The sequence below is a fragment of the Misgurnus anguillicaudatus genome, chromosome 6, assembly GCF_027580225.2.
Source record: "Misgurnus anguillicaudatus chromosome 6, ASM2758022v2, whole genome shotgun sequence".
NCBI classification, from domain to species: Eukaryota; Metazoa; Chordata; class Actinopteri; order Cypriniformes; family Cobitidae; genus Misgurnus; species Misgurnus anguillicaudatus.
In genome coordinates, this window is record NC_073342.2 from 7,629,239 (window position 1) to 7,647,455 (window position 18,217).

The 18,217-nt window shown below is 42.5% G+C and overlaps 1 protein-coding gene and 1 long non-coding RNA gene across 2 annotated transcripts in view; one reads left to right on the forward strand and one right to left on the reverse strand.

The window, feature by feature from the left end:
• The window catches only part of LOC129434453 (immunoglobulin kappa light chain-like), a 112,775-nt gene that overhangs the window by 17,213 nt on the left and 77,345 nt on the right, over window positions 1-18,217 (reverse strand). The gene's annotated exons all lie outside the window — the stretch shown is intronic.
• Window positions 15,086-16,151, forward strand: LOC129433733 (uncharacterized). The gene is made up of 3 exons (XR_008640468.2): window positions 15,086-15,669; window positions 15,767-15,953; window positions 16,045-16,151. It is a non-coding gene; the product is annotated as an uncharacterized lncRNA (long non-coding RNA).

The window sequence follows — 18,217 nt, forward strand, 5'->3', positions numbered from 1 at the left end:
CCATATTTAATAACATTAGTTCAAATGAGTTAAATTTTAGTTCAGATTTCTGGTTAACTTTAAAAATGTTGTTGTATATTGTAGCTACACCACCCCCTCTCCTCTTTAATCGAGGTTCGTGTTTATAATAACAGTCTTGTGGGGTGGATTAGTTTAAACTAGTGTAGTCATCTGCTTTAAGCCAGGTTTCTGTTAAACAGAGTGCATCTAAGTTTTGGTCATGAATTATTTCATTAACAATAGGTTCTTTATTGGTAAGCGATCTAATGTTAAGAAGGCCGAATTTTAACATTCGAGGTTCATCTTGTAATGTATTGTTTTCTAATTTTATGTTGATCAAATTTGTACGTGATGTGGCAAGTGGTGCTCTGTATTTGCTTGTTCGGGGAACAGATACAGTTGAAATGTGTTGATGTTCTGGTAAGATCGACTCGAAGTGCTGGGATATATGTGATCTTGACAGATCATGCCAGCTAACAGACGGACAGTTAAGCTGATCCGTCTGTTTCTGGACCTGGGCCCTGGATAGTCATACTATATCAGAATTAAGACTATTAATCAGATTTCTGGTGAGTATAGCACTTCCTTCTGATGTCGGATGAAGACCATCTCGGGTTAGGAGGAATGGTCTACCCCAGAAATGCTTCCAATTGTCTATAAATCCTACATTATGCTGAGGGCACCACTTTGACATCCAGCCATTGAGAGACACTAATCTACTATGTGTTTCATCTCCCTGGTAGGCGGGGAGGGGACCAGAGCATATTACATTGTCTGACATTGTTTTTGCAAGTTCACACATCTCCTTAATAGTATCTTTGGTGATTTCTGACTGTCAGAGTCTGGTGTCATTTGTTCCGGCGTGAATAACAATCTTAGAAAACTTCCGTTTAGCATTAGCCAGCACTTTAAGTTTGGATCTAATGTCAGACGTTCTGGCTCCCGGTATACAGTCGACTATGGTGTTTGGTGCCACAATGTTAGTGTTCCTGAGTATAGAATCTCCAATGACCAGGGCACTTTTAACAGGTGTTTCAGCTAGTGTATTCCTTAGGGGATCGAATCTGTTAGAAAGTACCGTAACGTTATGGGTCTTAGATGGACGCCGTATATGACTATGCCGCCTGACAGTCACCCAGTAAGACCGCCGACTTGACTCTGATGTCGGAACCGAGCCATGTGTATTATGATAAACACTATGCGCGCTCGATACAGTATTTGTAATGTTTATATTAGCATCTGATGTCGGAACACTATGCGCGCTCGATACAGTATTTGTAATGTTTACATTATAGCCTCTGATGTCGGAACCGAGCCATTAGTCTTTTCGCTCTATACAGTATTTACAACAGTAACATTAGCGGTTTTGCTATCCTCAACTAGTGTTCGGATGCGCGATTCTAGTTCAGCAACCTTCTCAGTTAATCTTAATACTTCAATACACTTAGTGCATGTAAACCCATCTATGCTAACGGCAGAAGCTAAACTATACATGTAGCAAGTAGTACATGTTACAATAACAAGCGGAGTCTTACCGCTTTCATGCTGGGCGATGTCGTCTTTGTTTACCCGAACGCGCTCCGCGGAGCTGCATCGCATGGGGTGTTCGGTTGTGGTACGCCTCAGTCGCCTGCGAATGTCTGGGTCCAGGGTGATGTGGGGCATGCTGAATCTGCGAAGGCCGGGCAGCGGCTCCTCCACAGCTTCCCGATCGCTGTCATGTTGGGCAATGGCGTCTCCGTTCACTCGTTCACGGTCCGTGAAGCTGCATCGCGTGGAGCGCTCGTTTGTTGCATGCCTCGGTCGCTTGTGGACGTCCGGAGACATGGTGAAGTGGGCGCTGTAGCTCGCGTTGGATCTGCTCAAACCGATCAACTCCTCCACAGCTTCCCGCTCAGGCGAGGACAGGTCAGAAAAGCATATATCAGATGAATCCGCCATTAGATCGGAAAATGCTAGCTTCAGTCAGCAGCGTTTGTTGATGCTGCCGTTTGTTGATTCAGTAGAAAAATTACAAAAGACAGATATTCACTTCACACAGGTCTTTATTGAAAAGCAGATCAAACAAATCACCAGGTGTTGAACACCTTGTAGAAACTGAAAGTAAAAAGGCCACAGACAAAATCACAGTTGGCTCCCAGTCTGTAGGACAGAGGCAGCTACAGCAGAGGCCACATTGAGGCGGTAAAACCGTGCAAATGTCAGTGAAGACCTCCAGCCAGCTGCAGTACAGATGTCTTCCAAGGAAGCCCCCTTAAACAAGGCCCAAGAGGCCGCCATCCCCCGGGTGGAGTGAGCCACAACCCCTGTAGGTAGGGCCAGCCCCTTCTTACTATAGGCCAATTCAATAGTCTTCACCACCCAGCGAGCCAGGCGCTGTTTAGAGACTGCCTGACCACGGTTTGACCCCCATAACACAAAAACAGCTGATCTGTTTGTCTGACAGCCGCAGTGCGATCGACATAGGCCCGCAGTGCCCGGACAGGGCAAACAAGGTGCAACCTAGCAGTATCAGGAGAGTCATGGGGAGGAGGGTGAAAGGGATCCAGAATCAAAGGCCTTGAAACAAAAGATCGCAGGAGAACCTTGGGCAAAAAAGCCGGGTTTGGCAAGAGGGAGATGGGAGAACCGCTTTCCCCAAGCCGCAGACATGCAGGATGGACTGATAAGGCATGCAGTTCACTGACCCATCTAGCCGATGTGATGGCTAGGAGGAACACTGTCTTAAGTGTAAGGAACTCCAAATCCACCTCAGACAATGGTTCAAAGGGAGCCTGTGACACCGCTTCCAATACTACCTGTAGATCCCAGGAAGGGACCATACAGGAACGCAATGGACATAGCCTCCGTGCTCTTCTGAGGAACTGGCTAACAAGAGGCTGCGAGCCCACTGACAACCCATTCAAAGCATCATGGCCATTTTATATGGCCGCCACATATCCCCTTAAGGTAGACTCCTTCAGACCATCTTCTAAAAGAGACTGAAGAAAAGACAAGATAACAGGCACGCCACACGAGACTGGGTCCACACCACTGGGATGACACCAGCGAACAAACCTCTCCCACCTACCAGCATAGAGGGCCCTGGTGGAGGGTGCCCTTGCTGCCTGCAAGGTGGTTAAGACATTCTTGTCCAGATTGCCTGGCTGACTCCGTGTAATGGCCAAACATGCAGTCTGAGTAGGCCTGGGTTCGGGTGGCAGAGCTGTCCGCGACCCTGTGTTAACATATCCCGCCTGAGGGGAAGACACCACTGAGATCCCGCAAGCAGAGCCACCAGATCTGGCATCCATGACCGATTTGGCCAGTCTGGCACCACAAGCAGCACCCTGGCTTGCAACCTCCTTATCTTGGCCAGCACTGCTGGGAGTAACGGAAACGGAGGGAAGGCATAGAGAAGGACTCGAGGCCACTCGTTCGCTAGGGCATCTATCCCCAACGTCCCTTTGGGACCTGTCATGGAGTACCAGAGAGGGCAGTGCATCGTTTCCTGAGACGCAAACAGGTCTACTGATGCATGTCCATACCTCGCCCAAATCTCCTGCACAATGTCTGGGTGCAGCCGCCATTCTCCTGGCCTTGGCCCCCCCCTGGACAGAAGGTCTGCTGCCACATTGTCCTCTCCTGGCAGATAGACTGCCCGCAAGGACAGGTTGTGCGCATGAGCCCACCGAAGGAGTTTGTAAGCCCTCCGATGGAGGGACACCGAACGTATCCCCCCCTGGTGGTTGATGTACGACACCACCGTCGAACTGTCTGTCCGAACCAGGACATCCCTTGCCTGCAGACTTGGTCGGAAATGCACCAAGGCTCGACGCACAGCCTCGAGCTCCAGCAGATTTACGTGAGCCCCCTGCCACATGGGTTCCCACAGACCTTGGACTGGAGGCGTCCGTAGTCACGGTTTCTCTTGAACTCCGCTGGCCCAGAGGTACACCCTCCTGTAGGTCTAGGGCAGCCAGCCACCAGTGTATACCTGGAACACAACCTGCATTCAGCTGCAGAACACGTTGCCCGTCCTCGTAGGGGCTCACCTTGTTCATCGAGAACCACTGTTGTAGCGGCCTCATATGAAGCAAGCCTAGTGGGAAAACCTGAGCTGCTGCTGCCATTAGGCCAAGCAGCCTCCGACCAGACTTCACAGATGTTTGCTTTTCCCTTAGAAGTTGGGACAAGCTCTTCCTCAACACAAGCTGCCTCCAAGGGGACAGCCAGGCTCTCATTGTGGTGGAATTTAGCACCAGACCCAGGTACTCTACTGTGGTGCAGGGAACCAGCACACTCTTTTCCCTGTTTAACGCCAAGCCTAGCTTGAGGAGGTGTGCTAACACCACCCCTGTGTCGATCTCTGCCTGCTCCCTGGTTGGGGCACAAATCAACCAGTCGTCCAGATTTCAGTTCAGGATGTGAAGTCCCTGGCGCCGGAGCGGGATGAGAGCCGCATCCATGCATTTGGTGAAGGTGCGAAGCGCCAGAGACAGACCAAAAGGGAGAACATTGTACTGGTATGCTACCCCTTGAAAGAAAAACCGGAGGTACTTTCTGTGATGTCTGTGGATTGGGATGTGGAAGTAAGCATCCCGTAGGTCCACTGTTGTGAACAAATCTCCGTGCTGAACAAAAGTGAGGACTGTAGACAGACGCAGTATCCTGAAGGGAAGGCGCTGTAAGTGTCGATTGAACCTCCTCAGATTGAGAATGGGGCGCAAGCCCCCATCCTTCTTCGGAAGGAGGAAATAAGTGGAGTAATACCCCTGCCTTATCTTGTCTGAAGGCAGAAGTGTTACTGCCCCTTTTTCCAAGAGAACAGAAAATTCCTTTGACAGGGAATCGTGCTTGGCATTGCCCTTCAAGACAGTAGGGACAACCTTGTGAAAACATGGGGGTCTGGTTTTGAACTGCAGCCTGTACCCCGACTTCAGGGTGCTGAGCACCCAAGGGCAAGGAGTACACTGGCGCCAATGGGCAAGGTGTTGGGGTGTGAAATGTGATGTCGGAGGCTGGCAACCGTCAGCGACGCGATGCCCGTCCAGGTGGCCGACCGCTTGCAGGCCAGCCACCCCTTTGTTGGCGAAAGGGACGATAGGCAGTGTGGCTTGGGCCTGCTGTGTCAGTCTGAGCTGGTGCACGACGTGGACCATTCCAGGCCTGAGGAGCCGAACGAAACCAGGTGCTCGCTGACCCAGAGCGCCGTGCTCTGCCTGCCAAATGTACTGAGCGAGTCAGCTCCCTCGCTCTTCTTGACTGTTACAGAGCCCCTTCTGAAGGTGGCCCAAAGATCTCACCTGGCACCACCGGAGCCGCAACCACTGCCATGCAGTCCTGGTCTGTTATATTGGCCTGAGAGAGCCAGACCTGACGTCGTGCCTGGACCATCGAAGCCATGGACTGACCCAAAGCCTGAGCATGAGCACTGGTTCCTCGAAGCAGTATGTCCATAACTCGCAACATCTCTGTAATCTCACCCCCTGGGGCAGAGGATGCCATATCTTGCAGCAGCCCCTCCAAATACACCAGCAGAAGGGAGTTGGTGCATGACAGCCTGCCAGCCAATGCTGAGGCCTGATAAGCCTTCCGCAGTTGGGAATCAACAGCCCTGCAGCGCTTGTTTGGATGAACTGCATCCCTGCCAGCCTTAGCTGTTGCTCCTGCCAGCATCGCAAAGGTAAGGCCCCACCACAGGAGCCGCAGCCAGCCCCCAGGTTGCAGCCCCAGCCAAGGAAGCCAGCTGTGTTCTGGGCAGTGGGCTTGAGCTCGGGGCTTTCCAGGAAGAGTGCAGCTCCGCCATAAAATCAGGCAGGATTGGAAGCCCTTCAGACTTGCGTCGACGCGGACCTCTGTCAAAGACAGAAGCCCCCGTGGCGGAGGTCAGAGGTGGCAACTTAGCACGATCTGCAGCTCTCACAATCACAGCTCTGTCTGACGGATCTAAATGAGCTGGCTCAGAGTTCTGTGAGGTAACGTCACTAACCTCAGACTCAGAGTGAACACCAGGGTCATCAGAGACCTCATGGTCTGGAGTAAGGCTGTCATGGGAAACTAAGACACCTGAGGCTGCCAATGACAGCTCATCAGGGCTGAGACGCCGGCGCCTAGCCACCGGCTCGCTCCAACCTGCTGGCCCCCGAGCTCGCTCTCGGTCCTCCAGGAGGCCATGCAATGCACCTTGTACTTCCTCCAATTGACGCCGCAAACTCTGCACATCTTGTTCCACATGTTTGCGTTTGTGGGTGCGCTTTAACCCAGCAGCCTTCTGCACAGGGACTTCACCTTCGGCTTGCATCCCCTGGCCACTGGGGGGAATGCTCTCTTCCTCCGACATGTCACCAGCTCAGAGCTTGTGCGTGTGTTTAGGAGGGTTTCACTTAGGTAGCTTTTGTCCTCACAGACAAAGAGGCTCCCAGAAGCCTATAACTACTCAATAAGTATGTATAAAATCAAAAAACAATCTATCAATAAAGATATTTATTCAGGTAGCTTTTGTCCTCACGGACAAAGAGGCTCCAAAACGCATATAACTTCCAAATATGTATCAAAACAAAACAACTATCAATAAAAAAATATATATATATTTTTCAGGTAGCTTTTGTCCTCACAGACAAAGAAGCTCACAGAGGCATATAATACCAAATAAGTATGTATAGAAACAAAAAACAATCTATCAATAAAGATATCTATTCAGGTAACTTTTTTCAACTCAAAATCAAAAACCTGCTCCACACGGTGTACGAACTTACTGAACTAGAGCAAATGCACTACCGTCGCGCCACCAGATGCCACGTGAAAACGTGTGACACATTGGCTTAAATCCGCTATACTACGGCGGTTATATAACAATCAGTAATTGTAACAAAAACACGTTTTTAAGCAGCGACTTACTCCCTCTCAAGAGCAGAGGCCCTACTTTAGCAACAATCCAGATGAAAAAAAAAACACTCACGTCTCGCTTCAGCTACCGTCTTCAGGATGCCGGTGTGCGTGCACCTGTATATGTAGACTGAGGCTGATTGCACGCACGTAGCGGGGAGTGGTTAATTTGCTATTCTGTCTCCTAACAGCTCACCCTCTCAAAGAGGATGACCCATACTGTGGCGTGTTGACCGATATGAAATAGAACAGCCTTTGAGAGTCTTTGAGTCTTTGAAAATTTTAAAAAGTTGGAAACGTTGTCAATTAAAGCAGGGAGTTCATGCCAGGTGCAAGTTTATATGACTTTTTTTGACCCTAAAGAAAAACTGAAGATTTGATCTTATTGTCACTTGATGCGGTGGAGGATGAATGAAACATTCGATGGATGAATATAATCAACAAATAAACTGTAATTATAAACCAATAAACAGTAAATCCAAACACACACGTAACATTTGACAAAGGACAACAATGTGGAGAACAGACAGAGTATATATAGACAAGATAATGATGATTGATGGGAGCTGAGGACAAACACAGTACAGGTGAGGGAGTGAAAAGGATGATGAGAAAAGAAGTCCAAATAGATAATAAACAAAGAAACAGGCAGGCAGACAGACTGGGACTGTAACGGTCAAGGGGTGACTGAGAACGAACCCAAGCGCAGACAGATTGGAAAAACAATGACAACTTTATTATAACAAAACAGAAAAACAAATAAAAAACACATAAAACAAGATATCAAACACGCTCACTGACAGCTGTGCTGCCAATCATGCAGCCATTCGTTTAGTCTGTGCATCTTGGAACAAGGCCCTGAATGAGCTGAATTGCAACCTTCATCCTCTGGAAACAATCACTTCAAAGACAAAGAGTGCTCTGAAGGAGATTGAGAAATCAATGGGAATTACTGGGAAAATTAAGGAGAAGACTGCATTTGGGCCAACATTGTGGTTCAACAAAATAAGATAAGGTACATGGATGGCAAGGGTGACCCTCGTGGCTTTAAGGTCTTTCTGGATCACGACAATCTCCCTTTCGGCCTCATCGCATGCTACAGAGGTAATAAACTGCACATTCTTTTCCATATATGTGGAATATTGTCAAGTCATCATGCCACACTAAAGTCATATCTCTGTGGAGGAACATCATGTGGAGGCCTGCATGCTAGCATACTTAAAGACTTCAACTCTACAGCTGGACAGGTTGAAATGCAAGGGTTTGCTTGGTAAATTTCTGACTGGACCCTGGATGACCAAATTCTACACTGGTGCAGATGACCAAACTGATTACATTAAATGTATTGAAATGATCAAAGACACTGTGCAGAACCTGAAAGATCAACTATGCCTACCTGCTGAATTCCTGACTTGCACAACAGACCTCTTTGGAAATCAGTTGAATGCTTCAGACAAAATCCTTGAGAAATTGCAACAACCACCAAAAGACACAGTCATGTTCACTCAAATGATGGAAAGCTGTCTGAGAGCAATAATTTAAGTACTTGAAAAACAGTATCTACTTGGAGAGTGACGGAGAAAGTAAAACAAGAGACAGCCTCGGCAAGATCACATAACAGGGATGCTGAAGAGCTGATGGGGATGTTAACAGTAGTGCGTTGAAGAAGAAAGCTCCAAATGCCACCATCTGCTACTTGTCCTGTAAAATGTGAGAACGGCAAAACAACACTGTGGACTATTTGGACAGTTTAGACAAGGAAAAACAAGAGCTAGTCATCAGGAAAGCAGTGAAGCTGGGGGTCATACAAAGAAGAAAGAGGAGGAAGAAGCAAGGAGCTACAGGAGGAATTTCACAAACGTCAAGCCACAAAAGAAAGGAAGAAAAGTGAACAAGAATGGAAAGTGTTAGAGAAAAACTTTGAAGAATTAAATGTAGACAAGATCGAGGAAGCATTTCTAGAACTCCCAAAAGAAAAAAAATAAGCTTGATCAAGGAGTTGTTGTGTGGTAGAGGGGTGGGGCATTTATATGTCATGCGTGGGATTTGGGTGCCGGCAGGGTAATTTGTTAATGGGAAAACTCAAACTTTCCATGCTAAAAAAAAGAAATAGACTGTTGGGCCATGAGTGGAGAGGGGTATGAATTTGATGTACATGACACGGAAGTGTCCATCTATGCGATAGCAGCAGATGTCATCCTGGATGACTTGGTTGTACAATAGCCTGTTATCAACTCCAGTATATTTGTCATATCGATCATTAATTGCTATGAAAAAATAAGTATGAATGTATATTTGCATTTTAATTGCGTATAAAATGAATTCATAAAGTTGTCTTTGCTTGTATTGTGGGAATTTTTTATGAATATGAAAGAACGTTTATTAATTAGTTATTTTTAATTGTTTTCGGTCTGATGTCCATTCCGATAAAAACAGTAAATGTTCATGATTTCATTTGAAAGAACTATTAAAATTGTACCGTCTGTTAAAATTTCATTGCAAATATCTGATGAAATGAGAAAGTTACAAGAAAAAACATGTGAATAAATAGCTTCCATTGACATCTATATATAAATTTTCCTTTTCATTTCTAATATTAAAATTATCATAACTTTCTCAATCCTCAATGGATTTTTACAATCCATATATCTTTGTAAAGGGAAATGTCTGCTTTGTCTAGTCAAATTTTAAGCTTTGGGGTTTGAACATTTTGTCATCATACCTATTCACAGCATTCCCACAGCTGCTCTGTTGCTCATGACGGCCAGGATTTCTCCTTTCTCAAACTGAGAGCTGCATTCTCGCATTTGCAGGTTGCATACGTCATAAAGACTGTCTTATTTGAGGATCGAGTACATCAGTTGCAGCTGGGTATGATACATACAATTGTTTATGGGGATGTTCCCAAGTATTTTAGAAATTATTTTAATAGAGTAAATGAAGTTCACAGATATTCCACAAGGGGTAGTGCAACAGATTTTATACCACCAAGAGTCAAGACCAATCTGGGCAAACAGTCTTTTCTTTATGTTGGAGCTACCCTTTGGAACAGGTTACCTAGTACACTTAAGACAGTTAGAAGTATAGGCAGTTTTAAACAGGGTTTGAAGATGTGGCTTAGGTGCCAAACATAGGTATTATGTTTTTGTGGTATAATATTAATGGTTGTGTTAATGTATGATGAAATGATTGTTGTGAGATATGTTGCCACTTGTCTTTTCCTCTTTGCCCTTAGGGACCACAATGGAAATAAGTCTTTGGGCTTTATTGTGTTATCCCTGACTATTTATGTATTTTAATGTATGACTCGGAGTACTGTTTCATATTTTTATATTTAAGTGGTCAAATAAAATCAATCAATCAATCAATCAATCAATCAATCAATCAATCAATCAATCAATTTCAGAAAATTATCAACTATAAAGTTTACTATTATAATTAATTAATTGTAAATTGTTGTAATATGCGTATGACCCTCCGAATGCAATGCCCAGTAACTGAAATAAACCAGGCTTGGTGACGTATGCAGCCTGCATATGCGACCTCCAGAGGATGCAGCCTTCTGTTTGAGAAATGGCCGATGTTTGGATTTTGGGACAGAGAAAACTGTTTTGAGGGTTCACAAACTGTTCACACTACACAGTACTCACCCTACATTTTTTGGAAACTAACAGTACTTGAACTTAAGTATGATTTACTCTTTCCACCCCTGGTGGCCAGTCAGCCAGAAAATGGCAAAACGAAGAAAAGTTAGCCAGGTGAAAAAGAAATATATTTAAATAGTATTTTTTGGGACATACTTAATATATTTAAATGCTACTATACTAAATGCATATTAAATGTATTATATTGAACCCACTTCAAATATATTAAATGCATTTCGAGATATATTTAAAGTCTATTTTAATCTATTTGCATTATATTGAAATTGTGTTAAATTGGAACAACTTCAAATATATTTAGTGCAATTTAAGTGTACTTCTTTAAAATTCATTTGAAATGCACTTCCCATACACTTAAAAATACAGTTAGAATACATTTAAAGCTTAATTTAACTGTGCTTTAAGAACACTTTAATAGTACTTCAGCATATTAGAAATATACTAGCATTACATTAATAGAAATGTATTAGCATTACACTACTATTTTATTATAAAGCTGTTTTTAATATTTAAAATGTTATATTAAAATCATTAAAGATTAAGACACATACAAAGATTTTGAATACAGAACAATTTAATATACTTCATATTGTGTTGTGTACATTACAAAAATATCTAAAGTAAATTAATCAAGCACAGAGACATACATAATCTATTGACTGAACAGAAACAATATAAAACAAATATCAGAGAAATGCAATTACAGAGCTTCTTCTATCAAATTGTACAACATTAACATTAAATGTATTAAAGCTCACGTAACACACGCTGTTTCTGCATTTCTGATATCAATCTGGAGTACCTATAGAGTAGTATGACATCCTTTATATCTCTGAAGAGTCTTTAGTTTAATCCAGGGGTCTCAAACTCAAACTGGCTTGGGGCCATTTTTAAGACAGACAGTTCATCGGGGGGCCGCAGAGCTATTTAACGTTCAAAAAAGTACAATGTTTCTGTAAATGTCATGTTTAATTTCCATTATTTAATGTATAATAATACTTGAAAATATATAAGCAATGGTTTTATCTTTTTAATATACATTCTTTCATAAAAGTAGCCTAAGTAAATCTTTTCTTAATCTTATCTTAACAAAGACCTATTAAAACCTTGCACTAAACTAACATATTTTATTCCTGCATACATTTATAAACTAGTATAAAAATTACCACCAGTAAGTGTTTCTGTTTTAATTTATTTTGGATTGTTTTCAGTCATAGTATTGACTTCATTATGTTCTTTATTATTTCAGTTTTCATAAATTTTCTATTATATGTGGGAAAATATTAATAATTAATTAATTAGTCCATGTTATATAAGATATATTGGACAGAAAAAATTATAAATAATAGTACTGCTCTATGTGTAATTGAATAGAAAGCTACATAATAATATATTATACTTCATTATATATAGCAGTATACATAATTTTATCTTCTTTACATTTCTCCTCATCTTTTCTCTTTTCTTAACCTGGGCACTTTGATGGCTCTTTTCTTATCTGTAGTTTAAAATGTGTTGCATTACATCTACCGCTCTGCCTTCCTATGCAGTGTCTTCGTTAGATGCTGTGACGTGAGGTGAACTAAGCCCACGGCAGCTCGATCTTCTCTGAGTAACAGCTGATATCCACCCGGAAGTAACAAATCTTCTCTAGACAAACACTACAAAGTAGATTAACTGATCGCATGGTGACAATGGTATGATTGACGCGAGGTTCAGTTGAGGAATTAAAATCCGATCACGCATTCAGTGACACACTTCTTGTTGTGCCATTGTTGACTTTTGAAATTAAACAAGGCTGAGTGGCGTGATAAGCTGTTAGCAAGCTCTAGCGTCTCCCGCTGACTGACGGCTGGGCGGGGTTTTCCGGGGGAAGTTTTCCGGCGGAAGCCCATATAAAGAAGTGATACGTATCAAAAACCCCTGAAACGTCAGTTAGAACCGTAATCAAAAAAAATTAGCCGAAACTTGTACGAACCCTGGCGAAGTGCATTCGGCACAGAAATACTCTGAAACACGCCCAACTGCATTTTTGACACTTTGCCTACGTTTAGCATGAGGAAACAACTCTATAACTGTGTTAATAAGTCAGAATGATTGAAATACAATTAAACCCCCCCTTTAATGAAAAGTACACTATGAATATGCAATCACTAAATATGCATAAGCAATGATTATATAATAATCATAATGTAATTCTCTGCTTAAAAAGTTACTGAAAAAAAAGTGTTTAAGTGCAATTTAAAGGCGGAGTGCACAATGTCTGAAAAACACTTTGGAAAAGGGAATGGGGCGACCACCAAAACACACTTGGAGCCAACCAGCAGTAAGGAGAGTGTCTACTAACTGACATCCTTGCCAGGGTTGCGTATGTGTGTGGCGGGTCCATCAAAAGAAGGTCCAGTTTCTTTCGGGGTAGAGGCATGTTTGTTTAGGTAATTCCAAATGTCAACATTGGCTTTCAAAAATTGTGCACTCCGCCTTTAACCAACTTAAGATAAACCTATATAAAGCTGAACCAAAACACAAAACAGTTTAGATGTCACATGTTTAAGTGGAGGGTCACTTCTTCTTGCAATTCAGACACCGTAGTAATTGAAAACTGCTTTATCGCACGGTCTGTGAAAAGGAAACAGAATATACCAATTAACCAATAATGAATGAACATTTGGCAATCCATGTTTAAAATAAATTGGCATAGATATGCATGTATGGAAGTTTTGTTAACTTCTCAGTTTACCTTTTAAAGCTTTGACCGTGTCCTCATCAACCGTGTCAGTTTTATCTGTCACAGCACTCTACAAGTGGGAATGAAGATAGGATTAGAACAGGCTCATGATATAAAGCAACCTGTGTGTATTCAACCCAGTATCACGCTAAAGCGTGTAATAGACACGCTGGTCCACTAGAGGATGCGTGTCAATGTCACGCTTTGCCTCCTCTAGGCGTGAAAATGACACGCATTTATGAGGATGATAACCAATAGGGGGCGATAATTTCTTATTGCCAACAACTTCAACAAGAGAAGCGACACAGTGATATTGCGTTCTCTGGAGCTCCATGGTTAAGGCTTTCTTGGAAATTTGGTGATTAATGTTACTAAAATTGAGTAAATCCTGTGTTTATGTTAAGTCTTTGTTGCAACGTTAGCAATATAATATCACCGCTAATGCAACAGACAAGTCAGTGCACGCGTTTGGTCAGAATCCAATTGGCTCATATTTAGGACACAATTGTTTGTTCAGGTGCGGTCATTTAAGAAATCCTAAAGTTGGTGCAGCATAACATTTAAAGGCGCAAAAGAGGATGTTTCCGCCGACTGAGAATCCAAAGACCGTTACTGAGTTTTTTAAATAAGCGCATGCGCAAGAACAGCCTCCCTCCTTCACAGCTCATATCTAGGAAACGCCTTCCATAACTCGTGCACGAGTATTTGAACACGAGTGTTTGTTTACCACTGGCATATGCTGTGTCGCGTCAGTGGATTCATTATGTGAAAAGATATGATAATAAACACATAAGACGTAAAGTTAGATCAGTCGACGCTACTCCCATTTCAACTAGCGTGTAGCAGCCTGGTCACTTACAACTACAGTACAAGAACAACGTCGATATACCTGAATAACAGTACAACAATAATTATTCCACAAAGAAAGAATAATCACTGTTACCTGTCAAAGAGAATTTTTGCGACCTGCGCGTCTGACACCTCTCTGGTCCGTCCTTGCTCTCCAGTGTTGAAATGTTTCTCCAATAACGACTCTGGTTAGATTACGTTATTCTGACAATTTTCTCCTCTTCTCAGCGACTTAAAAACTCTTTCTTTTACGTCTTCCTTCGGGTTTCTTCTCTTCCATGGTGCAGATTCGAGGAGGAAAGCAGGAGCGAAAATGAAAACAAACCGAAACTTAAGACGGAGTTTCATGCGCTATGCGCATGCGTCACTCGTGTAACGTTACTGGAGCGCGCACGTCTCTCCCAAGAAACGTAATGGCAGTGATTGACAAGCCAGAGGGCCAATGACGATTGCGATGATTGCATCAACGATTGGCTGATGTTTATAAGGCCCTACCTTATGCACAGATGACATATATTAATTTTATTACTTTCAGTGCGCCTAATAAATAGTCTTTTATCATTTAGTAAAGACAGTTTCAGGTAACATTGCAAAAATGTATTAAACAAACATCCTCTTTTCCACCTTTAATTTGCGTGTGTGGACTATGGAGTTATCTATATTGGTTTTTACGTTACTAAGGTCAGAAACATTATTGGATGACTGTTTGATAATCAGCTAATGTATTAATCACAGAAAGCTGCAGTGACTGCATTATATTATGTTGCTAAACAGTTGTTCTAGCGTTTTTAAACCAGTAGTTTTATTAATTTCGCGCGGAATGCAGTTCGTGAAATAAGCTCTAAATGAAAAAATAACCGATTTAGGTAAATAATTGTGTTTATTGTAAATAAATTGCTCATCTAAACATACAAGGCGGAACCAATCGATCACAGAGAGCGATCGCTGCTGACACCGTCAGCAGCACTTACTTTCAGATTACAATAATATTTCACATTATTACATTCAGATTACAATAATATTTCACATTATAAGTGTTTTTATATCAAATAAATGCAGCCTTGGTGAGCAGAATAGATTTATTTAATTATTTAATATTATTTATATAATAAGGCTAGTTTGTGCAGTTACATCTATGTCAATTGAGCGTTAGAATGGATTAAAATTGATTTTGTTATGTTCTGTAATTGTTGTTAATAAATCTGTCAGAAGAAAGTGTGTAAAAGTTTGACTACAGTAACCATATCTAACCAAGCTTCAAGTACCAAGATAATTATTTCATTTATTTCTCTGAAGTCAGATCAACTGTTCATTTATGCAGTTTATGCTTTATTTATAGGTAGCATAACTGTTACCTTTTTTTTACAGTTCTGCATATATAATATGACAAACCTAGGAGACTTTGCTGTAAGAGAATTAATCATGTTTTTGTTTTCTTTTCTCAGGTCCGGTCAGTACCCACCACCCTTCCCTGTTCACCCACAGTTTATACTTTTTCTTAGAAAACCAACAGCTCTTTTAAGAGCCACTTCAATAATCAACTCACTCACTCACTCTCCTCAAGTAAGTATTGCTTTTTAATTTTTTTAATCTTGCCCTGCTTTGTACTTCTCAAAGTCTCTTTCACTCTCTTCCGTTTGTTTACTCTTATCTTTATTAGAAATGCCAGGCCAGGGGTCAACAACTAGAAAGTGTGTGGTCTGCCATACACAACTAAATGTAGCTTGCAAAACCTGCAACACATGCAAGGTAGAGCAGCCACATAAGCTTCGGGTAAAAAAGAACTGAAGAAATTTGATCAGAAGCGGGAGAGCTGGGTGCATGATGAAGATATGGAAGATATGCTGGTATGAAATTGCGATTATTGTTTTATATACATACATACATACAACATATATATGTTATTTTGCGTGTTTGTTATGTTTTGTATTTGTCAAGGCCTGGAAGAAAACCAAATGCTTGGGGGTCTGAGGTTTTGACACCCCATTGTCACTTGACTGAGACATCCATTACATGCTTGGAAAGATTAAAGAACCTATTCAAGGTAAGAAATAAAAAATAATATTAAAAATTACAGGTAAAAATGTGGTGCCTTCTCTCAACTAATGTAGTACTCAGATTGTGATTGATGCTTTTAGTTTACAACCGACGTGCGTGCGTGCGTGCGTGCGTGCGTGCGTGCGTGCGTGCGTGCGTGTGTGTGTGTGTGTGTGTGTGTGTGTGTGACACATTTGTCAAGTGTTGAATGCATGCTCGAAAGTGACCCATGCAATTTTGAGGGATAGTTCACCCAAATAAATAACATTGTCATTATTTTCTCATTCTGACATTGTTCTAAACCATCATGAATTCCCTTTGTCTATTGAATTCAAAAGATATTTTGATAATGTATGATGATGTTGCTCATTGAGTTCCATAGTAGTTAAAACAAATACTATGAAAGTCACTGAGTACTGTCAACTGCATCCTTGCCATACTTGCTCATCAAATTATCATCTTTAGCATTCAAAGGACTAAAGATACTCATATAGGTTTAAAATAATGAGTGAGTAAATGACGACAGTGTGAATTATTCTTTTAACCCATCTTAGTGAGTAGTAAACACACACACACACTGAACAGTGGGCAGCTATCACAGCAGCTACAACTGCTCTCAAGTGTTGGGAGAGGTTAAAAGCTAGCTAGCTTTATGTAGCTGATCATGTTTAAGTATCAATAAAATAACATTAATAACTCCATCTGCTTGGTTGTTAGTTTAATCTAAAATAAAATTAAATGCACACACCAGATGATCCAGTCCAGACACAGGACGACAGACGATATTAAACTAAGCTTGAACTAAGCTTGAACTCTGTGGATTAAAGGGTTGACATTTTATTCTACAAATGCTTGCAAATAGGGCTGCAGGATAAATTGCATGAAATTGTCCTGCACATCTCATCAGTGAAGTCAGTTCTTTGATTAGCAGTAAATCACCATCACCTGTTTTCAGATGGAGCAGCATTTACTACACAAAGCTGTGTTTCTCTGAAAAGCTAGGCAATATCCAGTTCATTGTCACAGGCAATTTGTCAACGATGATAAATGCAATATTGCGTAGCTTGTCAGTGTACTTCGCTTTGTGTGGTAAATGTTGCTCCATCTGAAAGCAGGTGATGGTGATTTACTACTAATCAAGGAACCAGTGTCTGCATCTAGAGACCAAACATTGGCACTGATGTATGTGTCACGGCTAGGGGCTGGCTGTTAAATACTAAAGCCACGCCCCTTCTCAACTTCCACCTCGAGGAGGTCCCCAAAGCCTAACCCAATGACCAGACAACACGAGAGCAGGTAAATATTAAAACAAACTTTATTTAAATATTTAAAATAACTCGGGGAATAGGGAAAGGGCAATTAAAACTAAACGTCCTGTCTGCCTTCCAGGCAGACCACAGCACAGGAAAGTGGCAAGGAGGGGAAAGAGGGCAACGGGGGTTCCAGGGGCTGGTGACCAAGGATATAGGGGGGGGGGGGAACGGGAGACACAGGCTCCTGCCAACTCCGCTACCCGTGGCGCCCTCCTCTTCTTTCCTGGAGGCAAAAGACAAAATAGTGTGATTTAGGGGTTAACTCTCTCTTCGCCCGTCGTACCTGTATCACGCTAGTCAGATGCTGCACTGCTCACTCTCCTTTCTACCTCTTCCCACAGGCAGCAACCGGGGACACAAAGACACGTTTAATCTGGACTTGGGTCGTCCTCACCCTGATGATTACAGTTCTAGGTATGTATGACTGTCCGCAGTTCGTCCTCCTGACATTCACTCTCGTTCTCTCTTTCTCCACAGGCAGCTTGGACACAACAACACGGTTAGTTCAACTTGGATGCTTCTCACCTCTCTGCTGTTTACAGCTCTGGGTATGTATGACTGTCCGCAGTTCGTTCTCCTGACGTTCACTCTCGTTCTCTCTTTCTCCACAGGCAGCTTGGACACAACACACGGTTAGTTCAACTTGGATGCTTCTCACCTCTCTGCTGTTCACAATTCTGGGTAAGTGCAGCTTTTCCTCAGCTCGCTATACGGTGTTCTATCGACAATGCGCGGGGGCGGCTTACGACAGCTGGCCGGCA